At 47.8% G+C, this 26,165-nt stretch overlaps 1 protein-coding gene across 3 annotated transcripts in view; it reads right to left on the bottom strand.

Annotated features, from left to right (window-relative positions):
- The window catches only part of FBXL16 (F-box and leucine rich repeat protein 16), a 104,368-nt gene extending 79,163 nt beyond the window's left edge, over window positions 1–25,205 (bottom strand). For 2 of the 3 annotated variants that reach the window (XM_073363062.1, XM_073363060.1), the window contains exon 1: window positions 21,828–22,162. The gene's annotated coding sequence lies outside the window, so the exon portion shown is untranslated. Of the gene's footprint in view, window positions 1–21,827; window positions 22,163–25,110 lie in introns of those variants that run through there. The other variant, XM_073363061.1, reaches the window with a different exon arrangement.
- Window positions 25,206–26,165: the final 960 nt, after the last annotated feature.

Here is a 26,165-nt window from a genome sequence, read left to right as displayed (position 1 = left end):
TCAGCCATTGATGCAGGTGAAGAAAAAGGGTGCCCAGAGCTTCCCTTTGCTCTCTCTCAATCCTGGGCAACTCTACACCAATCCAGTCCCCCTGGCATACATTACATCTGCATCAGCTGCCAGAAGCAGCTAGCGATCCCTGGATGCAGTGGAACCCCAGCCATGCCCCGTTTTTCCTTGGAAGATGCACCCCTTATTGCCCAGCTGCCTTGCAAAGGGCTTTGATGGCAAAGTAGATGGGACAAATTTCTAAAGAAAGGGAGCACTCACTGCAGGGTGCTAACCTCTACATGCACAGATCGGGCTGGTGTGCACCTTATTAGCCATTTACAGCTGCCCCAGTGGGTTCTTTATTATTTATTACTATCTGCTAAGTGCCTGTCTCAGAGCGAGAAGCAGAGATGACAGGGGCTGCATGGGGAAGGCTGAAGAGAAAAAAATCACTGGGAGGCATTTGTTTCATTTGGCTGGGTTCATATCTGAATTGAAAGCCTGGCCCCATTGAAATCAATGGCAAAACTTCCACTGATTTCAGTGTGGCCTGGGTTTCACCCTGGCTGGCATCACAAAAGAATTGAGACTTGAGGAGGGATTTGCATGTGGGGAGAGTGCTGGCTCCGCAGAGTGGGCTGCGTGGAGATGTCTATGGAGAGGGCAGTGGCAGAAAGAGACAGCAGGTCATTGAGGCTAGCACTGGCGGAGGAACGATTATCACAGCCTGATCCAAAGCCCATTGAAATCAAGGTGAGTCTTTCCATCAGCTTTGATGTGTTTTGGTTGCGGCCTGCAAAACAGGATTTGAGATGCAGGCAGAAACAGAGCTGCAAGGCCCTGAAGGAGGTTATATGTGAGTGATGCATGAGCACCCTCACCCCACTCATGCTTCAGCCTCTCAAGAGACCAGATTCTTCCATGTGTCTTTTCTTCAAAGGACACTGTACTTCCTAAACAATGAGGGACATTCACTACTAGGCTTGGCTGAATAGTGCAAGCACACGCCTGCAGGTGTCTGTCCTGCTCTATTTGAGCTGCACATTGAGGGTTACTCTGTGAATCAATGCAAGTATCCAGTATGTCTTGGCCAACTGAGATCTGCTCATAGACACGAAAAAATGCAACATTCACTGGACAGACATTTTTTTCAATGAATCCCTCCCCAGATTCTTGTTGTTACCATTTGGAGTGGGCTCCAAACCAGTGATCTAGAGGTGAAAGGCTCCATAGTAAAAATTTCTTGAGCCATCCAGTCCCCCGAGAGCAAGATGAGAAATGAGTGCCAGCATTCAGAATGATCAGCCATCTGTTATCTCAGACACAGGCTTCCAGTGAGGAAGGAAAAGAGGAAGACAGATCAGAAACTCTAGGGCAGGCAGGGAGTCAGAACTCTTAGTGCTTTGGTCCTTGATAACTTGTTCTGTCTGTTCCTCCGAGAGACCGATGATCCATTGAATTGCAGTGGAGTTAAGCAGGGCAGGCAGAACTCTTCTGCCTTAACCCTCAAAGACAGACCTGCTCATCATCTTTAAGCAATGTGGTTTTCAAGTAGAAGGATATACACATCATAGAAGGCACACTTGAAAATCCAGGGATCATCTTGCAGCCAGTTAAGGACTCTGCCAGCAGATCAGGACGTGGTCTCCATTCACACTGGGCTTGGTTTGCTGGCTGTGGAATTGAGCCCCGTGGTAAGAAATGGCCAATAAAAAATAAAGATACTAATAAAAAATAATCTTCTTGCCCTAGGTTTGCACTAGCACTGGCTGCAAGGTCTCTCTGCCCCTTCTGCTGCCCAGCCCCACATAAAGGGATCTGTCCAGGGATTTTTGTGCTTCCCAACATTACAAGTGCAGCCTCTAAAGTAGAGGAGGGACATTTCAGATGCTTCAATGCCCAGCGCCACAACAGATACACGTATCCATCCAAAACTCTAACAACAGTAGTGGAAGACCCAGGCCAGACTCAGAGACAGACCCCATCTGTAACATCTCCCTGGCTGTGTCAGCAGCAGGGGTTGAATCTGAGATAGCTAGCTACAAAACACACTGAGCTAAAGGGCTTATGTCTTTCACTATGCACGAACTTGCAGTGATTTTGTTCTCCCAGGGCAAACCCCTGTGTGGACACTTCTTGTGGTTTAAGCGTGGCTTGCCTCAGTTTAGCTTGACCCTGTTCCCAACTGACTTAGGCTAAAGCAAAATAAAAGCATCCACATAGCCTCTTGCTCCAGTTTATCTAAATCAATTTTAAATCACCTGTGAAGTTGCCCCAGTGCATGTTGACAAGCAAGTTGATTTGCTCAGAGAGGTAGCAGGCAGCTCACCTCTGTCAGTCAGATGGGAACAACACACACTTGGCCAGGGTATTACATAACCCACATTCTCCCAGCCCAGTCAGGCTGCTTGCAAAGAGCCAAACAAAACAACGTTGGCTAATGGCTCGAGCAGAGCTCTGAGAGCCCCAGGTTTAAGACCATGTCTTAAAGCTACTTGTTTGCTCAATTCCCAGAGAATTCTGGAACGGGTCCAAGAGCATGGTGCTTTTAGTGCTGGCTAGTTCCATGTCTGCTATGACCCAGATTGTACCCTGACTTCCCAGACCTCAGCATGACAGCATTTGAATGTTGCCTCATGCCATACATACATCCACAAAGCCTTGACTGAGTCCCCCCTATAGCTACTTTACCATCCTCCTCTTTGCCAGGACCAGTTTCAGCCTTAAATCAACCTATTGTTTCTCCTCCTCCCCCTTGGCAGTTCTGAGCCAAGATCCCAGACCTGCACTTTGGGCTCGAAATAGACTGAGCCTTGACTCCACCCGTCTCTTGCTGGCCACACAGCTGGTGCATGGGCGTGTTATAATTTCCTGCTGGTATAGAACCACAGCACATTACTAAGCCTTCCCCAACTAAGTCAGGAGGAAGCAGGGGAGGCACAATGCCCCCAGGGCTAGTCCTTGGGCAGAGCAGTGTCTACACCACCCCTTGCTGTGCCAGAGGAAACATGTCAGCCCTTGGTTTTTTCCCCTCCTCTACCATGTGTTTCTGTATAGCACTCCACTTGTCTTCTCCCTTGAGATCCACTTCACTCCTCCGCCTCTGCTTTCCGCTGCTCTCCTCACATCCTTTCCTCAGGCACTTACCTCCAGCAGGCATGCTGAGGTGCTGGACATGAGGAGCTACCTCCCAGCCCACCCCTCTCCATAGATCATCTCCTGAGGCATGTGGTTACCAGCTCCTCTTGTTTTTCTCACCCTGTCAGCCATAGTTCTTTCCAAAGGATGCTCATCACTGGTTTCTTTCCCCACTTCTCATTATGCCTTGTGGTCACTGGCCCCCAGGGGTTCCCCTGCTTTCACCCACCTTAATGTTTCCTTGTCATTTCATAAAGTTAAATCAAGGATTTTTCCTATCTGCTTGCTGCCATTACTGTTTTTTCACTACATCTTGAGCATCTTTGCTCTCCCTTCCACTACCCTGTCTAGGCACAAGCCTGGCCACAGCCTCCATGGGGCTATGTTGTACTAGAGGACCCAGAAGCAGGACCCCCTCCTTGCACACTCTTGAATGGTATGTTGGACTCATGCCCTGCCTGTTGCCCACCTCACCACAGCAGGAGAAAGGATTTGGCCCAATGAACACAGTCAGGCAAATGACATTTTTAAGGGTCAACTTCAGAAACCCAGAGCTAAGACAAGGGAAGTCCCCATGATGTTACCAATGACGGCAGAGGTGACCCTAATTACTCCACAGAGCTGCTTACGCATGCTCCCAGAGGGTGGGTTGGAAGAATTAAGATCTTCCCCATTCTCACACCAGAGCTCACTGGGATATGGATCCAAAGGGTTGCAGGAGATACTTCAGACTGAACCTCGCCAAGGAACAATCTGGCAATCAATGTACCATTTGGTGCTTTCCATAAGAAGATGCATTTGAGACCAGATCTCCAGCTGGTGTAATTCAGCATTGGCTTCATTGCCTCCAATGCCAATTTACACCAGCTGAGGATCTGGCCCACTGTATTTATCTGCTCTGTAGGGTAGCCCCTCATGCAGTCTTGCTCATTTTGCAAGGGGTAGGAGTTACATATCCTGTATAGAGAGCACTGACTGCTCTGGATGACTATGACCCACCAATATAATGTGGCTGTGAAAAAGGCTAATGCAGTCCTAGGATGCCTCAGGCAAGGTATTTCCTGCACAAACAGGGAAGTGTTCCTATTAACAGTTGCAGCTGAGTTTTAAGATTGAGCTTGATTAACCATCAGAGGAGTGAAATTCTAGAACAGTCTTCCAAGGAGAGTTTGACACCTTCTCCTAATTTTGAGCCTAAACTTGTTGATGACCTGTTTATAGCCATTTGTTCTTATGTCCACATTGGTGCTTAACTTAAATAACGCCTCTCCCTCTCTCGTATTGATCCCTCTGATGTATTTATAGAGAGCAATCATATCTGCCTTCAACCTTGGTTTGGTTAGGCTAAACAAGCCAAGCTCCTTGACTCTCCTCTCATAAGGTAGGTTTTCCATTCCTCAGATCACCCTAGTAAGCCCTTCTTGGCACCTGTTCCAGTTTGAATTCATCTTTCTTAAACATGGGAGACCAGAACTGCACACAGTATTCCAGCTGAGGTCTCACCAGTGCCTTGTATAATGGTACAAACACTTTCCCAGGTATCTGGCTGGTGGGTCTTGCCCATGTGCTCAGGATCCAATTGATTGCCATATGTGGAGTTGGGAAGGAATTTTTCCCCATTTCAGATTGGCAGAGACCAGGGAGTTTTTCACTTCTTCTGCAGCATGGGAAATGGGTCACTTGCAGGTTTAAACTAGTGTAAATGGTGGATTCTCTGTATCTTGAAGTCTTTAAACTATGATTTGAGGACTTCAGTAACTCAGGCAGAGATTAGGGGTCTATTACAGGAGTGGGCAGGCTTTTATACAGGAAGTCAGACCAGATGATCACAACGGTCCCTTCTGGCCTTCAAGTCTATGATGAGACATTGTCTCAGGTACTGTACTGGTTTTCTTGATGCTATGCTGTGACTACAGCAAGCCTTTATTTAAGGTTTGATAACCAGATTTATGTTCTCAGGACTATATTATTACTGTTATTATTTGTGTTACAGTTAGGAGCCCATGTCATGGATCAGGACCCTGTTGTGCTAGGTGCCAAGTATCAGAGGGGTAGCCGTGTTAGTCTGTGTTCACAAAAACAACGAAGAGTCCAGTGGCACCTTAAAGACTAACCGATTTATATGAGCGTAAGCTTTCGTGGGTAAAAAACCCACTTCTTCAGATGCATGGAGTGAAAATTACAGATACAGGCATAAATATATATTGGCACATCAAGAGAAGAGAGTTACCTTACAAGTGGAGAACCAAATGTTGAAGGCCAATTTAATCAGGGTGGATGTTGTTCCCTCCCAATAATTGATGAGGCGGTGTCAATACCAAGAAAGGGAAAATTGCTCTTGTAGTGAGCCAGCCACGCCCAGTCCTTATTCAAGCCCAAATTGATGGTGCTAAGTTTGCAAATGAATTGTAGCACTGCAGTTTCTCTTTGAAGTCTGTTTTTGAAGGGGTTTTTTCATTGAAGAATGGTTACTTTTAAATCCATTATTGAGTGTCCAGGGAGACTGAAGTGTTCTCTTACTGGTTTTTGTATGATATCATTCCTGATGTCTGATTTGTGTCCATTTATCCTTTTACGTAGAGACTGTCCGGTTTGGCCAATGTACATGGCAGAGGGGCATTGCTGGCACATGATGGCATGTACCACATTGGTAGATGTGCAGGTGAATGAGCCTCTGATGGTGTGGCTGATGTGGTTAGGTCCTATGATGGTGTCGCTAGAGTAGATATGGGGACAGAGAAGGCAACGGCGTTTGTTACAGGGACTGGTTCCTGGGTTAGTGTTTCTGTGGTGTAGTGTGTAGTTGCTGGTGAGTATTTGCTTCAGACTGGGGGGCTGTCTATAAGCAAGGATTGGCCTGCCTCCCAAGGCCTGTGAGAGTGAGAGATCATTTGTAGATCGTTGGTGATGTGCTGGAGAGGTTTTAGCTGGGGGCCGTACGTGATGGCTAGTGGTGTTCTGTTATTTTCCTTCTTTGGGCTGCCCTGTAGTACGTGACTACTGGGTACCCATTTCACTCTGTCAATCTCTTTTCTCAGTTCCCCAGGTGGGTATTGTAGTTTTAAGAATGCTTGATAGAGATCTTGTAGGCATACTGTGGGGCCATGCGGATACCCATAGCAGTGCCGCTGACTTGAAGGTATAAGTTGTCCCCAAATCTGAAATGGTTGTGGGTGAGGACAAAATCACAAAGCTCAGCCACCAGGTGTGCAGTGGCCTCATCAGGGGTACAGCTCCTGACAGCTTGTAGTCGATCCTCATGTGGAATATTCTACATCCATGGTGACCAGGATGATGTTTTCAGGAAGATCATCAATGCATTGTAGTTTCCGCAAGAAGTGAGTGGTGTCTTGAAGATAACTAGGAGTGCTGATAGCGTAGGGTCTGACGAGAGAGTCCAAATAGCCAGATAATCCTGCTGTAAGAGTGCCAATGCCTGAGATGATGGGGTATCCAGGATTTCCCAGGTTTATGGATCTTGGGTAGCAGATAGAATACCCCTGGTCAGGGCTCTAGGGGTAGATTTGTCTGTGTAGATTTGTTCCTGTGCTGTAGCAGGGAGTTTCTTGAGCAGATGGTGTAGTTTCTTTTAGTACTCCTCAGTGGGATCAGAGGATAGTGGCCTATAGACTGTGGTGTTGGAGAGTTGTCTGGCAGCCTCCTATTCATAATCCAACCTGTTCATGATGACTACAGCACCTCCTTTGTCAGACCTTTTGACTGGAGACTCAAGGAATATTTTCAACACACCACTGAACAAAGCACTGACCTACAGGAACCCTCCTACCAACACTACAAGAAGAAGAATTCTGCGTGGACTCCTCCTGACGGTCAAAAAGACAGACTGGACTTCTACATAGAGTGCTTCCCCATAACCTCAGCTTTACAGAATGCAACACCATCCACAACCTCAGAAACAACTCTGACCTTATAATCAAAAGGGCTGACAAAGGAGGTGCTGTAGTCATCATGAACACGTGAGATTATGAACAGGAGGCTGCCAGACAACTCTCCAACACCACATTCTACAGGCCAGTATCCTCCAATCCCACTGGGGAGTACCAAAAGAAACTACACCACCTGCTCAAGAAACTCCCTGCTATAGCACAGGAACAAATCTACACAGACACATCCCTAGAGCCCGGACCAGGGGTATTCTATCTGCTATCCAAGATCCAGGAACCTGGAAATCCTGGACACTCCATCATCTCAGGCATTGGCACTCTTGTAGCAGGATTATCTGGCTATTTGGACTCTCTCCTCAGATCCTACGCTACCAGCACTCCTAGCTATCTTCGAGACACCACCGACTTCCTGAGGAAACTACAATGCATTGATGATCTTCCTGAAAACATCATCCTGACCACCATGGATGTAGAAGCTCTTTACACTAATATTCCACATGAGGATGGACTACAAGCTGTCAGGAACAGTATCCCTGATGAGGCCATGGCACACCTGGTGGCTGAGCTTTGTGACTTTGTCCTCACCCACAACCATTTCAGATTTGGGGGCAACTTATACCTTCAAGTCAGCGGCACTGCTATGGGTACCCGCATAGCCCCACAGTATGCCAACATTTTTATGGCTGACTTAGAACAACTCTTCCTCAACTCACGTTCCCTAGCGCCCCTTCTCTACGTACGTTACATTGATGACATCATCATATGGACCAACAGCAAGGAGGCCTTTGAAAAATTCCACCTGGATTTCAACAATTTCCACCCCATCATCAACTGCAGCCTGGACCAGTCCACACAAGAGATCCACTTCCTGGACATTACAGTGCAAATAAGTGATGGTCACATAAACACTACCCTATACTGGAAACCTACTGACCGCTACACTTACCTACATGCCTCCAGCTTCCATCCAGGACACATCACACAATCCATTGTCTATAGCCAAGCCTTGAGATACAACCACATTTGCTCCAATCCCTCAGGCAGAGACTAACACCTACAAGATCTCTATCAAGCATTCTTAAAACTACAATATCCACCTGGGGAAGAGAGGAAACAGATTGACAGAGCAAGATGGGTACCCAGAAGTCACTTACTACAGGACAGGCCCAAAAAGGAAATTAACAGAACACCACTGGCCGTCATGTACAGCCCCCAGCTAAAACCTCTCCAGTTCATCACCAACGATCTACAACCTATCCTGGAAAATGATCCCCCACTCTCACAGGCCTTGGGAGGCACGCCAATCCTCGCTTACAGACAGCCCCCAAACCTGAAGCAAATACTCACCAGCAACAACACACCGCACCACACCACAGAAACACTAACCCAGGAACCTATCCTTGCAACAAACCCCGTTGCCTTCTCTGTCCCCATATCTACTCTAGCGACACCATCATAGGACCCAACCGCATCAGCCACACCATCAGAGGCTCATTCACCTGCACATCTACCAATGTGATATATGCCATCATGTGCCAGCAATGCCCCTCTGCCATGTACATTGGCCAAAGTGGACAGTCTCTACATAAAAAGGATAAATGGACACAAATCAGACATCAGGAATGGTAACATACAAATGCCAGGAGGAGAACACTTAAATCTCCCTGGACACTCAGTAACAGATATAAAAGTAGCCATTCTTCAACAAAAAAAGCCCCTTCAAAAACAGACTTCATAGAGAAACTGCTGAGCTACAATTCATTTGCCAACTTAGCACCATCAATTTGGGCTTGAATAGGGACTGGGAGTGGCTGGCTCACTACAAGAGCAATTTTCCCTCTCTTAGTATTGACACCTCCTCATCAATTATTGGGAGTGGACAACATCCACCCTGACTAAATTGGCCTTCAGCATTGGTTCTTTACTTGTAAGGTAACTCCCTTCTCTTCATGTGCCAATATATATTTATGCCTGTATCTGTAATTTTCACTCCATGCATCTGAAGAAGTGGATTTTTTACCCATGAAAGCTTATGCTCAAATAAATCGGTTAGTCTTTAAGGTGCCACCGGATTCCTCTTTGTTTTTGTGTTAGGTGCTGTACAAACACAGAACAAAAACAGAATTCCTGACAGACTATATCATGACCCCCTCTTGTTAACTAGCTTACCTGCAAAGAGATGCACATCCAGAGATGGCAATCATTCCTCTCCTTAAATACGAATGAAGACGTCATTTAACATGTCATGTTTTTAGGTATTCGAGTAGTATTCTCACAATCTGCTACCCATAACAGACAGCCTGATTGGTGGACATGTGTTTGTATGGATTGTACAGGATCTGTTTAAACTAGCTCAGCAGAAAGCTTGCGTTTCTTTCTGATCTGACTTATAGCCATGTATATCAGCAGTGACTCTACTGAAGTCAGTGGGCAACATGGATGTAAATCTAGTGTACAGGACAGAAAGATCATAGAAATGTAGGGTTGGAAGAGACCTTGAGAGGTCGTCTAGTCCAGGTTCTGAGCTGAGGCAAGACCAAGTAAACTGGACCATCCCTGACAGCTGTTTAACCAGCCTGTTCTTAAATACTTCTAATGATTGGGATTCCACAACCTCCCTTGGAAGCCTAGTCCAGAGCTTAACTACCCTTAGAGTTAGAAATATTTTCCTAATATCTAACCTAAATCTCCCTTGCTACAGATTAAGCTGATTACTTCTTGTCCTACCTCCAGTGGCCAAGAAGAACAACAGGTCACAAAGTCCTCTTTATAACAGCCCTGAACATATCTGAAAACTGTTATCAGGTCCCACCTCAGTCGTCTTTTCTCAAGACTAAATATGCCCAGTTTTGTTAACCTTTCCTCATAGACCACGTTTTCTAAAGCTTTTATCATTTTTGTTGCTCGCCTCTGGACTCTCTTTCCAATCTGTTCACATCTTTCCTAAAATACAGTACCAAAAACTGGACACATTATTCCAACTGAGGTCTCACTAGGACTGAATAGAGCAGAACAATTATCTTCTGTGATTTGCATACGACACTCTTGTTAATACCCCTCAGAATATTAGCCTTTTTCATAACTGCATCACACTGTTGACACATATTCAATTTGTGATCCACTATAACTCCCAAACCCTTTTCGGAAGTACTATCACCTAGCCAGTTATTCCCCATTTTTGTATTTGTGCATTTGATTTTTCCATCCGAAGTACAGTACTTTGCACTTGTCTTTACTGAATTTCATCTTGTTGATTTCAGGCCAATTCTTCAAGTGTCATTTTGAATTCTAATCCTGTCCTCCAAAGTGCTTGCAACCTCTCCCAGCCTGGTGTCATCTGGAAATTTTATAAGCATACTCTCCACTTCATTATCCAAGTCATTTATGAAAATATTGAATAGTACCAGATCCAGGACTGACCTGTGTGGGACCCCACTAGATACACCCCCCCAGTTTGAGAGCAAACCATTGATAATTACTGTTTGAGTATGGTCTTCCAACTAGTTGTGCACCCACCTTACAGTAATTTAATCTAGCCCACATTTCCCTAGTTTGTTTATGAGAATGCCATGTGGGACTCTGTCAAACCTTCCTAAAATCAAGGCACATCATGTGTACAATTTCTCCCCCACCCACTAGCATAATAACCCTGTCAAAAACGTAGTAAGAATCACAATATCAAAGACTTGCAAAGGGCTAGCTCCTCTGCTGGTGCTAATCACATAGTTCCATTGACTTTAGTGCCACTGTACTGATTTTACCCCAGCTGAGGATCTGGGCCCAAGTGTTTAACATACCCAATATTTTCAGGGGAAGGTGGAGCTGAGATGCCAAGTTTGAAACCAGAATCAGGTCTGAATCTGATCCTTCTTCCCAGCGTTCCAGAGCATTCTGGATACAAAGGTCTAGGCTGGTTCTATTGTACAAATAATAGCAAACTGCCAAATCCAGAGTGGAACGTCCTATGAGTTCAGGGGTCTCTATTCTGGTACTGGGGCTCAGCATCCACTGCTGTAAAGCCATCTGCTAACCAGCTGCCTGGAGAGCTCTAGATTCATGCCGATTGTTGCACTGGGGATGATTTAGCCTGCATTGTACTTCGCACCCTGCAGACCACCATGGGAACGGCACAGCATAGAATCATAGAATATCAGGGTTGGAAGGGACCCCAGAAGGTCATCTAGTCCAACCCCCTGCTCAAAGCAGGACCAATTCCCAGTTAAATCATCCCAGCCAGGGCTTTGTCAAGCCTGACCTTAAAAACCTCTAAGGAAGGAGATTCTACCACCTCCCTAGGTAACGCATTCCAGTGTTTCACCACCCTCTTAGTGAAAAAGTTTTTCCTAATATCCAATCTAAACCTCCCCCACTGCAACTTGAGACCATTACTCCTCGTTCTGTCATCTGCTACCATTGAGAACAGTCTAGAGCCATCCTCTTTGGAACCCCCTTTCAGGTAGTTGAAAGCAGCTATCAAATCCCCCCTCATTCTTCTCTTCTGCAGGCTAAACAATCCCAGCTCCCTCAGCCTCTCCTCATAACTCATGTGTTCCAGTCCCCTAATCATTTTTGTTGCCCTTCGCTGGACTCTCTCCAATTTATCCACATCCTTCTTGAAGTGTGGGGCCCAAAACTGGACACAGTACTCCAGATGAGGCCTCACCAATGTCGAATAGAGGGGAACGATCACGTCCCTCGATCTGCTCGCTATGCCCCTACTTATACATCCCAAAATGCCATTGGCCTTCTTGGCAACAAGGGCACACTGCTGACTCATATCCAGCTTCTCGTCCACTGTCACCCCTAGGTCCTTTTCTGCAGAACTGCTGCCTAGCCATTCGGTCCCTAGTCTGTAGCTGTGCATTGGGTTCTTCCGTCCTAAGTGCAGGACCCTGCACTTATCCTTATTGAACCTCATCAGATTCCTTTTGGCCCAATCTTCCAATTGGTCTAGGTCCTTCTGTATCCTATCCCTCCCCTCCAGCGTATCTACCACTCCTCCCAGTTTAGTATCATCCGCAAATTTGCTGAGAGTGCAATCCACACCATCCTCCAGATCATTTATGAAGATATTGAATAAAACCGGCCCCAGGACCGACCCTTGGGGCACTCCACTTGATACCGGCTGCCAACTAGACATGGAGCCATTGATCACTACCCGTTGAGCCCGACAATTTAGCCAGCTTTCTACCCACCTTATAGTGCATTCATCCAGCCCATACTTCCTTAACTTGCTGACAAGAATACTATGGGAGACCGTGTCAAAAGCTTTGCTAAAGTCAAGAAACAATACATCCACTGCTTTCCCTTCATCCACAGAACCAGTAATCTCATCATAAAAGGCGATTAGATTAGTCAGGCATGACCTTCCCTTGGTGAATCCATGCTGGCTGTTCCTGATCACTTTCCTCTCATGCAAGTGCTTCAGGATTGATTCTTTGAGGACCTGCTCCATGATTTTTCCAGGGACTGAGGTGAGGCTGACTGGCCTGTAGTTCCCTGTAGCAACTGTAGTAGAGGCAGCTGACAAGACTCAGAGTGCTGGATATTAAAAAGTAGACAATTCCCAGACAAAGCGTGGTGGCCAGAAAATGTCTGGTAGCTCATACAACTAGTTACAGAAATTTGGCTGACCAGAAAATCAAATCTTCCAAACTCAATCCGTGCCTTGGAAATAAGGCAATTCCTCCTCCACCCTTATGCACAAATCACTCGCCCAATGCACAGACAAATTGGATCAAATGGCTCATTTGAGGGGAGTCTTTTAAAAAGATAATCCTTTTTTCTTGTTCCCCACAGTCTTACCCTGTTGTCTGTCTTAAGCTTACAGTGTGAGGTAGCATGGTCTAGTAGTTAGATCAAGGAAGTGGGACTCAGAAATCCTAGGCTGTAAGTAACTGACTCACTGGGTGACCCAGCACAAGTCATTTACCAACTTAGTGCCTCTGTTTACCTATCAGTAAAATAGGCATAACAAGGGTGATGCCAGCATGATGCTGGGGCACTGTGCTGACAGCAGTACAGTCCTTTGCATAGAAAACTGAGGTCCAAGCTACAAAATCTCCCTCTTTAGTTTCAACTCAATAAGGAACCCCACTTCACTTCCTGTCCTAAACTGTTGTACAGGATTGCCATGTGCTGTTAAACAGTTGTGCTTCATTGCAGATGGGCCGCACGTTGCTGGTGGAAGAAATGAGCTTCATGTATAGTGTCTCTCACTCTCGGATCCTTTGGATCTGTAAATGCACTATCATTATATCCATCCACATTAACCAGCCAGCCCTGCCTCTGTAACCACTCAGCCAGCCAGCCAGTCACACTTGCATTCAGGCTGTGATCTTCCATATTAACTAAAACCCTCTAGCTCACCCTGCAAGTTTGCCATGATTCCTGCGTTGCGATGAGGAAACTTCTGATCATGTGATATCCTACCTTCAAGAGCTAGACTACATTGATTGTCCAGTTCCTTCCCTTTACCTTCTGCCCATAAACCATTTTGTCCCATCCTTTCTGTTCCCATGACTGGTGTAATACCCCTTTCAAGACTTTCCCTAGTACCTTCTCTTTCCAGTTTAAAAAACCCACCTAGCAAGGGTTTTGCCTATTGGTTTGAATCAGAGGAGGGGTAAATTCTCCGCTGGTGTAAACATCCATAGCTCTGGAACTTCACCCATTTGCACCAGCAAAGAATTTGGCACAGGCAGATGATTCCCATGTGCTCCAGTGGCGGTAATTCCAAACAGTCCCCTTCTCTCCAGGAAGAAGCCCAGTGGTCCATTCATTCAACTGTCCCTTTCTTCTCCCCCATCTGTACTTATGGGGATGATTTTTTTTATAGTTTCACCTGACTGCCACCCAGATCTTCTCAGTCCATCCTCTTCCCTTCTGGAGAACAGCTAATGTACTCCTCCATGGTGGAGGAGAATCCTCTGGAAATCCCCAGGGCTCCAGGAGGGACTGGCAACACCAGGAACTAGCAAGGGTTTAATCTGCAGCCCAGTGGTAAAGTCAAAACTCAGCTTCCCAGGTCTGCCCTGGGAGCCCTTTCCATAGGGGTTGTTATGAAAGGACAGAGCATCAAGAGAGAAATTTCCAGCAATTAGATCAGGCTGGCCATTGCTGGTGGGGTGCTGCAGAAACACTAGTCAAGTTCATGTAGATCTGCCCAGCTGGATTCTGGCTAGCTTGCCTCTTGAGGGATGGCTCATATGAGCAAAGGGATTCACATGGGTCAGGGGTATACATGAGCAAACAAGAGTTATTAGTTAATCGCTATCCATTAGTCATCATTCATATCCTTCACTCTCCTATTTAAAAAGATTCCACATGTCCAGTCGGGTAGCAGAGGTGATACCACATGACCTAACAGCACAATGAGAGTAGCAAACAGTTTTGTAGGCTCAGAAATCATCCATCAAACTGGTCATCAAATGCTATTGAAGAATGAAGAACAAAATCTGGGTGATGATTTGCAAAGACCCAGGGGAAAAAAAGGTGATGTTTGACAGATAATGTACTTGCAGTGAACAATGCCGCTACCTCTAATGTAGACCTGGTGTCTGTGTGTGGAATGATACTGACTTCAATGGAGTCATACCCACTCCCACAGGGTCTGAAATTAGCCCCAAAAATCCTCTTATCCCATCTCCACCCTCACTCCACTTGCCTCCCTGTGCGTAGTTCACTTGGTCCTTCATTCTCTCTCCTGATCTGCCTGCCTGGTTTTCAGTCTGTCTGTCAGTGAACTCAGACCCCTAACCACTATGTAAATGGAGATCCAGATCTGAACTCAGCCGGTATGCTCCATCTCTAGTGTGTGTGTGTGTGTGTATATACACACACACACACACACACAGAGGTATGGGGTGGCATGTCTATGTGTGTGGAGGTGTATGCACAGACTGTGGAAGGGTTTCTGCACCATGGAAGGTGTGTGTACATGGGGAGGAGCGAGATGGGATGGGGTGTGGTTTCTATGTGTTTGCATGCAGGTGGATGCATGCATAAGGTGTAGGGATGGATGTGTATATATATACATATGTATGCAGCGGGTATGGGCACTGTGTGTGGGAGGAAGGTGCATGCACACATGGGGGTTGGGGAAAATTCTCTGTCCCTGTCATTATTTACATGAATGAGTACTTCTTTGCTTCTGGCCCTCCTCACAGACAGCCATAAAAGTCACATGATTAAAAAGGCTTTAGGAGAACCTGCAAAGAGTCACCCCACTGCTAACTGATCAGACTGACAGTCTAACCTAGCCAGACAGCACTACATACAGATCCAGCCCTCTTCTCAGTTGCTTCCTGTCTACCTACCTACCTACCTTCCAACCAACCAGTCCATTTTCTACTGTGCCCATCACTGAGGAACTGCCTGGCACCTTGGAAATAGCACATTCTACATTTCCCAGTTCCTTGGAGCCTACTTGCAGAACAGGGGCTGCTGCATTCACTTCCCATGGAGACCAGACAATTTCTTCTCCCACTGGGGGGGTGGGGGAGGAATAAATAAATCCACAGCCAGCACTAGAACCAAAAAGGTCCATTACCATAGGCAGGAGCAAGCTGGTCTTCTGATCAAAGGACGGAGTCTGCTTGTGGCTGCCTGCTCTCTCTTTGAAGACTTGCAATATGCTTCTCCATGTGGCTTGATTTGGTTCAGCTCAGCAAAATATCCAAACCACAGAGAGGTAAATAAAACTTCCAGAAATTAATAGGAATCGCTGCTTCTTCATAGCCTGATTCTCCACTGCCTCATACCTTGTGGACTCACATGCCCATGGCTTTCTCCTCCTCAGACATTCCTCTAGGTGCTGCAGCACCAGCCTTTTCCTCTACTATTACTTCTTTGGACAAGGTAAGCAAATGGCTTGTTAGTCTATCAGACGTCTTAAAGGGACACTGACAAGGTTGATTGGACCAAAGTATAACCTACCTCTCTGTCTCCTTGTGGATTCCGTGCAATAATTTATATGTGCCTTTTATAATAATACTTTGCACATACACAGCACCTGCCTCTAGTGGAGCTCGACACACTTTTCCAGGCACTAATCAACAAAGATATGCAACACTCTTGTGAGATGGGGAAGCAGGATTATTCCCATACTACAGATGGGAAAACCAAGGCACAAATCAATTAAGTGACCAAGCAGGGAATCCATACCAGAACCAGGAATAGAATTAATGACTCCTGTCCCCACAAAATCATCCTTCTTCCCTGGCCTTTTTAAATCAAAGCCAATGCTTTTTTCCTACTACAGAGAGGGAGAGAGAGAGCAGTTCCAGGAGCCCTGAACTCATGAGAAAACCTGCAATGAATCCACGTGTTTGTATTTGACAGACGAAACAACATTCTAGGCCAGATCCTCAGCTGATGTAAAGAGGAGTAGCTCCACTGAAGTCAGTGTGTGTGAAGTCAATGGAGCTACACTGATTTACAGCAGCTGGGGTTCTGGCCCTGCATTTGGAAATTAAATCCAATTTCAAGCTCCCAAAATGGTCACTCTCCCCCAAGTGGGGGTGGAAAGGACAGAATGCTACCAGCATTTCTGAACTGTGTCCTTCTCATACCTCCACTTCAAATATCTCAAACAGTTCCAATCTGCTGTTTCTCTGATCTCCAGAGAAAAAGCTAGTTTACCTCTTCACTGGAGTCATTCAGAAGTCCAGCAGTGCTACCGATTCCAGCACTGAAGTCAGCAGGCTGGGGCCCACCCACAGGTACTCTAGCAAGTCAGCAGTGTTCATAAAATATAACAGGGAGAGCACAGCTGTCATACTGCTGACATTTCTAGATAGTCTGCAGTGAGTGATTTCAGACAGGTGACACATTTCAGAGTAGTGTAGGAAAATGCACTTCTATTGCAGATGTGTCAGCAGGTCACTGGTGGATGGGACCCTCTAGGTGTGATGGCAGTACTTTGCCAAGATTAATTTGTTACCTGTTCCAGAACCCCTGTGGAGCTAGATAAATATTATTGTCCCAATTCTACTGATGGGGAAATTGAGGCACCGAGGGCTTGCTTCCCCCTGTGTGAACATCAGCTCTCTGTCTCACAGAAGGACTGGCCCTTCTAGCCCCATATTTACCATCACCGTGCAGAATCAGCCTGTCCATCCCGTCCCTCACACACACCCTTTCCTTCTCCTGGCACAGAAGCCCACTAAGATGCATTGTTTCCCACGACTCAGTCAGACGGCAGGGATTATAGTCAGAGACGAGAGGGCCAAGATGCTGAAGCACAGATGATCTCGAGATAGGAGGCCAAATTCATCCCTGGTGTAACTCCTCTGACTTCAGTTACTGTTGGGGTAAATTTAGGCCCAATCAAACTAACAAGGAACCAGCTGTCAGAGGACAGCTGAGAAGGAAAATAATGAAAAATGGATGCTAACAAAATTCCCACCCACTATAAAGCAACGTCCCTCACCCTCCTTGACAGTGAGCAAAGATTTACACCAACAGTCCGAGAATGGGAGCTTGGCTAGTCCTTCCGAGTGTCACATAGCAGAGCTCGTTGTTTGCCCAGCTGGGAAGCCAGCAGCAGGAGATTCCACACAGCAGTGTCCTGTCCTGGGATGTAGCGAGAGCTTCCCCACCGCAGCACCATTGCCTTGCAGTAGCAGCTAGAATGCCAGCAGCCTGAGCTATGACAAGAGCATCAGCTGATTTCTCAAAGCAGCCTCCAGTCAGTGTCTGCTACCACTAGCAGAAAGTGCCCTGCTGCAGCTCCTAAGATTTCCTCCTGCCCCAGCAGTGCCTTGGCAGAGTCTACATGGGTTCCAAAAGGAATACTGCCTCATCCTCTCCAACACACCACCTCGTTCCTGCATGTAAGCCCTGGGCAACTCAACAGCCCAACCTCAACTGCCCAGCCTTGAGCACAATGCAAATCACCAGTGTAGAGATTGAAAGCATGGGATCTGCTAGCGCAGGGCCCGCAAAAGGTGAGGATTAGAATACCAGGATTCATAACCCAGAATCTACACAGCAGGGGAAAACATCCCTGGGATTTGGATGCCAGCACTGGGGTCCAGCAGGCTCCACCTCTCAACGCCACCCTCTCTGAGTGCAGCAGGTCCCCAACATCACTGGCTTTGCATTGGCAGGCTCCAAGTGCAACAGAGAATGTGGGTGTTTGAGTGCCCCTGGGATGTCTCTGCTGGAGCTGCCTGTTGATTTGAGAAGCCCTCAGGCTCACTCCACTCCTTGCTGGGTAGATGAACTGTGCCCCCGGGGGCTGGGGGTGTGGATGGTGTGTGTGTGTGTGTCTGGGAGACACTAAGTCACCTGCATACACATTTCACCAGAAAGTTGCACAGCTGTGCGCCTATGGTGGGGGTGGGGGGATGATGACCCAGGATGTTGCTGATAACAATTAGAGCCAATTAATAATAGTACTTGGCTCTCAGGTTATACAAGCATGAACTGATTGATCCTCACCCATGGCAGAAAGGAGCTAGCGTCACCCCAATTCCGCAGTGCGGAATCTGCTAAAGCGCAGAAGAAATGATCTGGGGATCTGAGTTCCTGACTCTGTCGTTGGTGGCCTGGGCCAAGTCACCTCCCTTCTCAGTGGCACTCACCAGCATCACAGGAAGGTAGATTCGCTGCTGCTTGTAAAGTGCTCTGAGATCCTCTGGGGGAAGACACTAGAGATGGGCAGGGTATTATTATTATTATGAAGTGACTTGCCCGATGTCCCACACCAAATAATTGGCTGGCCTGGAACTCAAACTCAGGAATTCTTGGCCCCCAGCACTATTCTCAGTCCACTGCCCCAACCCTGGCTCTTTCTACTTCTCCAAGCATAGCCAGCTATGGGAGAGAAGTGGAACTCTCCACCCTGGCCCTGCACTCACACATGTGTGGTGCTAAGACTTCAGGGGCATGCCTCCTAGTTCTTTGCTCTGTGGAATCGTGTCCACTTTGGGCACATGGAGGGGAGCAGCAAACCCGGAGCTGGTGGGAAGGCACTGGAGGTCACTCAAGTGGCGCTAGCCTGCAGCCACATTGCAAAGTGGTCGTGTTAGCTGCTGATGAGCTTTAGCTACATCCCCCAATGGGCCAGCCATCATCACACTTGAGTGAAGGGGTTTAGTGTGTGGACAGGACTGGAGGTAGGGGCAACACTTGAGTTATAACTCAAGTTGCAGTGAAGACAAGCCCAACACATCCAAATGTTCCTGCCTCTAGCCTCAGAGCCAAGTGGAGTAACTTGCAATTACATCATGTATATACAGGGAGTAGGGGAATCAAAGGCACAAACTGAAGAATAAATGTCTTGGTGCTCCTGCTTGAGACAGACACGCCCAACCCCACAAGCCAGTCCTGGGCCTAACAGAATGTTGCTGTTTTGCCTGACCTCCCAGCATACCCTGTTTGATTTTCCTTAGGGACTTTCCTATGCCCCTATAATGGCACTGCTGACACTGCCCATCATCCTGCTGACATCACTTCCAATGTGCCTGCAGGTCTCCTGCCTCCTTCTCCAGCCTTGACCCTTTCAATGGGTTTGCATCTTTGCTGTCCAGGGCTGGGCTCCAGTGGGGACAGCAGAGCTGGGCATGACAGGGCTGAAAACACCATGGACCCAGGGCAGCTGGGGACCTTCCCATACCAGAAGGTCCCCAGAGAGCAGAATGTGAACATCATCCCAGAAAGCAGAATTCTCTCTCTCTCTCTTCCTGTCACCCTCCCTCTGTCTTTCCCTCTCTTTTACCTTCCCCCTGCCTTCCCTTCCACGCCTCAGCTGCTCCTGCTCTATTCAGCATTTGCCCTGAGCTCCCAGAAGGTGGATTTCCCTTTAGGTCAGGAGCAAAAGAAAGGGCCCCTGATGTCACCCTCCTGGATGATGGCTTCAAGCAAAGAGATACAGCAGACGCGGAAACTGAATGCAAGCAGCCCTGGATCTATGGAATTAGGATGGTTACAGAAAAGGCCGCTGCTTTATCAATCACCTCTGCTCCCCGCACTACACCCCTCCATACACAGTGGCCTGTTCTTAGTTACACCCATTACAACTACATGGGTTTGACTGGGCTCGCCCAGATGTTACTGAGAGCGGAGTTATCCTACAGCTAATCTGCAATTGTGCATCTAAAGCAATGTGCTCTCCAACAGGGGGGAGGATGGGGGAGCTGGGTGGGAAGGCCAAGCCACTGGGACCCCCTGTGGGGATTAACACCAGCACTTTGAATGGGATGAATCTGCAGTAACCAGCTGCACTCACAGGAAGGGTCCAGAGATGAATTAGCAAGAAAGGCTGGCTCAGGCTTTGAGCCATGGGGATGAAGGTCAACCTGTGGAACTCTTTACCAGAGGATTTTGTGAAGGCTAAGACTAAAACAGGATTAAAAAAAGAACCAGATAAATTCATGGAGGATAGGTCCATCAATGGCTATGAGCCAGGATGGTGTCCCTGGCCTCTCTTGGTGTCCCTGGCCAGATACTGGGAATGGACGACAGAGGATGGATCACTTGATGATTACCTGTTCTGTTCATTCCCTCTGAATCACCTGGCATTGGCCACTTTCGGAAGACAGGATATTGGGCTAGATGGACCTTTGGTCTGATCCAATATGGCTGTTCTTATGTCTCTCTCTCTCTCTCTCTCTCTCTGCCACCATTTCAATGTGAAAAGTTATGCCAGGCCAGTGGCACAACAGCTCCTGATGCAGCTGCCAGTAGAGGAGGAAAAGGTTCCATCTTCCCATGCTGCCAGTTGGCAAGCCTCTGACTCAGTGTGCTACAGCTAGGCTGGGGGCTGAGTCCCTGAGCAATCTTTCTGCTCTTACAGTCCTCCGCAGAGTTTGTTCCAGAGCCCCCTCCCCACAAACAAAACTTTCTAGTGCTTCAGTGGACCAGCTGCACAGACACAGACTTCCCAAGATTTCTATGGCCTGACAGCCCACTCCACCAACAGGAGTCACACAAGTCAGCCAGCCTCCAGCCTAAAGCCTGCAGCAATGCCCCAGCCTTTCCTCTGGGCCCAGATTTATCTTTGGCCATCACACCTCCAGCTCCTCCTCCCTGAGACCAGAGAGAACAGTGAGGTAGTGGGGTCCATAACAGCCAGCCAGGAGGTTGATTCTCCGCCACTCTCTCTGGTTCACTGGCTTGAGCGATTGCCACATCAACTCAGAGCCAGAGCATAGCCGAAGGGAACAGCACAATGAACAATGATCCTGAACAAGGCTGGGGAGCAAGGGAAATCCCCTCAGCTGGGAACACTGGGTCTCCCACTAGCATGCTCTGAGCCACTGGCCCAGCTAGCTACTCTACCCCAAAGGATGCTAACCCAAATGCTTTCAGGGGGCTGAAAAAGCAAAGCATTCAGCACATTGGCAATCACAGGAATCACAGCATCGGCCTCAGGTCTATGGAGCAAATAAATAAATAAATAAATCAACCACACACCACTGGCATCTGGGAATTCAGCTTCCACCATTTCTATTCAATGCAGAGAAAAAAAGAGGCTGACACCAAAGCATTTCTCCCAGCCAGTCAAAGAAGCAGCACGGGGCAGAGCAAAGAGCATTGTATTGGATGGAAATGAATGGAGCCTAGTTCTACTAGAAAGGTGATGCTTGCCTGCCATTATATAACCCAAGCTCTATGATGCAATGATCATCAAGGAGGGCTATAATTACAGTCCTTGTACCTTCCCTGGTTCTCATTGTAGCACTGAGCCGCATCCCTCTGGGTGGGATGTTTTCCTAGGGACATCAATACAAACTGACATAGGGGGCTTTGTGAGTCAAAGGATCTGCAGCAAGATACAGCCCTTACCTCCAGCGACTGCTTCCAGCTCATGCCATGCCTCCTCGGGAGCTGCTCCTCCTTTCATGTACAGAACAGCATCAGGAGAAGAAACAGAACAAATCACCCACTCTGATTTACACCAGCCCCCAGCCGCGGTCAGACACAGGACCAGGGAGCTAGATTCTCCCACACTGCGTCGTTAGATCAAGTCTTTCAGAGAAAAATCCACGACTCTGATGTTTTGCAAAATAAGGGTGGGAGAGAATTTGTCCCACCAAAAAAAAAAAAGCAAGCAAGACAGACAGCAATCTCAGGGGACTGAAATACACTTCCCCTCCTCCCCAGCAAACCCGGAGCTGGTATCCAGAGAGCACGATCTGAAAGATGCAAGCTGTCTCACACGCACACGCTGGCATGCGTGCGCACACACACACACACACACTGTCGTAGACCAAACCCAGTTAAAGAGACACAGCCATTATTATCATTAATGCATGACTGCAGGCTGGCTAGTCTCCCCAACTCCTGGCTAGGATACTCAGAGATTACAACCATTCACTGTGGGAAACATCCAGGATTAGGATTTTTATTGGCTTCCCCCCACTTTCCTTATTGCCCTCTTGAGGTCAATCATATGGACTTGCATTTGCAAAAAGACAAAACAGCTAGATAGGAGAATACTAAGGTGATAGGCAGAATAGAAATGTGATAGATATTTTAACTGTGAATATTTGGTTTTGGACACAAAGCACGTGGTGCTCCCCTCTCTCCTTTTGGGGCACCAATGTAACCCTTCCCTGGGTAATGAAACAGGAAGCTTGTCATGAGCTCCCGTACACAGCGGGGTTAGTGGCAAGTAGCTGAGCTGTTGTGACTCACATGAAATGTATGAAATATTGCTGCTCCTGATGAGTCCTTCTGGGTTGTCATTGGCATGACATGCTCAGCTGTGCCTTTCACCCTTGATCCACATTCCTGCCACGCCGCCAGTGGGTATGAACATCAGGCTAACACACCTGCTAGCTAGCTTTCCGGGCCATCCGGGTCCAGCTACGGATGAGCTTTGAAGTCAGGGAGATGGGGGAACCAGCTGAATTCCTACCCCGGGCACTGGGAAAGGAAGCAAATGCCCTCACTCCCACATGCTCCAGTGGTCGTCTGTGCCCATAGGCTGGGGGCCTGCATGGACATCTCTCCTGATCTGTTGCCCAAGGGACAGCAAACTTCCCCAGACTCAGAGAGTTAGCAAGGCCAGAGCTGGAGCTCTGAACCCCACTAGCTGTCCCTTAACAAATGGAGCATGCCCACTCCCTCACCCCACCAGTTTCCTTGGGCACATGTGCCACTCAACTCAACTAGTGTCCCTACTAAAGGGAAGGGAACAGTCAGCAAGCATGGGGGCAACCCCCCCTTTCTCTCAAGCCAGACACACTCGTTAAAGGTTCCCTACCCCAACTGCCACTGAAACCTGCCTCACCCACCTTCCCCAGCCCTGCAGAGTCCTGGCTGCCTTGCTCCCTTCTTGATTATTTAAAAGGCAGGTCAGGTTTCTCAATCTGGCAAGCATGTAATGTGTTGTGTGGGGGAGGGGTGGAGAACAGGCCACAGGTCTTAAAATAGAAACATCCCTTTCTCTCTCTCTCTCTCTCTCTCACACACACACACACACACAACCTCCCCCCCCCCCTTGCTCTCTCTGTCTATAGAGTCCCCACAGCCTCTCCATTTCCTGCTTCTGTCCCCCTCTCTCCCTACTGTGCTTTACTTGAAGATGATCTGGTTTCCCTGGTACCATACTTTCCACTGCAAGGGCCCTTGCAGGCTTGGGAGGCTCCCTAGAGATAGGCATGGCAAGCTCCCAGGGCTCCACAGATTCTGCTCCAGCTGGAAGTGTGGTCACAGTGGGCCAAGCTCATCCCAGATACACTAGGGTCAGGATGCATTCGGCCCATTTTGCTGATTGTTCGTGTTCTGTCCCTGCATCATGAATGAGTTCCACATTCAGATCATACAAACACAATTGCCTGGGCAAATCCAGAGAGGAGGCCAGATCCTCAGCTGGTGTAAATCAGCGTAGCTACATTGAAATAAATGGGCCAGATCCTGAGGTAGTGTAAACTGAAGTCTCTCCATTGAAGCCAATGGGATTATGCCAGTGTTCACCGACTGGGGGTACTGGCTCAGAGACCACACCCATACACAGAAGCACGCACGACACCACAACTGAGGCAAACAAGGTTTATGATACAGGCAGACAAATGCCCCTTCACCCACTGAAGAGGAGCTTTGGAGTTGCTGTTCGGATAAGGATCAGGCTACCTGGGGTTCAGGTTTCAGGCCTGAGGATGAAGCAAAGTTCAGGATGGTAGCCATGAACTCCCACAAGCTGCAGAGTAATTCAGATGTGCCACTGACTTGCTGGTGACCTTGGGCAAGTCATTTCACCTGCTTGTGCCTCAATTTCCCCTCCCACACTTTGTCTGTTTTTTCTATTTAGGCTGTCAGTTGTTTGGGGCAGGGACTCTCTCTTACTAGGTGTGTCTGTACAGTGCCTGTACAGTGGAGTCCTGATCTTGGTTGGGGCCTATAGGTGCTACACTACACTAATCATAATAAAAGCAACTGGTGTTGGCAGTTTCCAGCCTCTTGTCTGATGGAGAGCTCACTAGGTTAACTCACCTGCAGAGATTTCTATCATCTTGGCTGCAGTCTCCTGGGAACAGCTGCTCCTGCCAGATTTCTGCACCATTCAGAACCAGCGCTTTTTGTACATACACAAATGTACAGGAACACCCAAACACAAACACGTTAACATAGACCCATAAGGAAAGCAGATCCCAATCCTGCAAACCTTTCCTCCTGCATGTAGCGCCAACTCCCACATGTTAGGCTATGCACGCAAGTCAGTGTCTGCAGGATTCAGCCCACAGGCACACAGAGACACATGGTCAGCCTAGTGGTCATACTTCAGCAGCAAAGTGGGAGAGCCAAACTCAGTTCCTGGTCCTGGCATGCCAGTTTTGGGGCTGGGGTAGGGACACTGTCCTGGTAACACACAGAGCCTGTGGCAGGAAAGAACGTGTCTTTCTCTGCTCAGCAGTGATCTGGTTAAAGGGTCTGATCTAAATCTTCCTCAAAGGGAAATACAATAGGGGAGGTGCAACGGATTTCCAGAGGAGCACCCCAGGGGAAAATAGCATGCAGCCCTGAAACACAGACACAGTCCTCAATGTCCAGAGTCTGAACCACAATGAAGCAGCAGCACTACAGAAGCACCACTTTGCTGCTTCCCGACTCAGGCTTTACTCACCTGGTAGAGCGTAGATTTGCCTCTTGTTTATGCTCCCTGCATCATTGCTGCAAACTGCTCACTTCACTGACAATCCCACAAAGGAAACCACTGTCCTAGGTTAAACCCCGAGGCTGGGGAGATGGCGAAGAAACCACATGGGATGGCAAGGGCAAATCATTCTTAACGGTGGCTGTAGGGCAGTTCTGATGGCCCAAAGACAGCACCATGTCTTGCCAATCAGCATGGTTGATGTGAAGTCCCGGCCTCTGTTCTCTGCTACTTGTGCAGCTGCACCAACGTTGATCTGGCTGCAGGCGTGTGACTATTGGTTCAGCTCGAGAGGTGCTGAGCACCCACATATGTCACTTCAGGCAATACTCAGCAACTCATGGGGCAGGCCAAGGAGCAAAACCAAACCCTCTGTCTTTCTTTTCAGAGCCGACTGAACTGAGAAGAAAAATAGCTGAAGTTCATCCAAGGATCAGCCTTGCGTTGCTCCACAGTGACCCCTTCTGGCTGATTGGCCTTAAGCAGTCTCAAAAGGCAGTTTGGGTCTACTCTCTGCAAGAGAGGACATTGGTTTGCTTTTGTGATTAAGGCAGCAGCCTGAGACTGAAGAGATCTGGTTCTAGTCACAGTTCTGGCAAAAGCTATGAGCTTGGACACGTTGTTTAACTGCTTAGTGCCTCAGCTTCCCCAGCTGTAAGGACAGGGAAGGGAGAATAATATTGCCCTATGTGGCAGGGACATTGTGGAGATTCAGTCACTCATTCCTGTGAGGTGCTTAGACACTACAGTGAGGACTGCCCCAGAAATGCCTGTAATTAAATAATGACTGGTCACTGTGATGCAGGGATGTATCTATATCAGGGGAACATACATGCAGCACAGATCCCGTGCTATCTAAGGCCTCAGATTTCTTCCCTTAACCAACTTTCCCTACCTGAGAAGGCTCCAGCCTGTTGGCACAGAGCCAGATGAAACAGACATGTGGCAACAGGTCAGCTTTGCAAGCTGGCCCACGATAGGCAATTGAATAGGCCATTTGAAATGCAACCAATTCCACTGTAGCA

Source organism: Lepidochelys kempii, chromosome 10 (assembly GCF_965140265.1).
Source record: "Lepidochelys kempii isolate rLepKem1 chromosome 10, rLepKem1.hap2, whole genome shotgun sequence".
Classification (NCBI taxonomy): domain Eukaryota; kingdom Metazoa; phylum Chordata; order Testudines; family Cheloniidae; genus Lepidochelys; species Lepidochelys kempii.
Note: the sequence above shows the minus strand (reverse complement) of the source record. Positions and strands in the feature narration are given on the sequence as shown.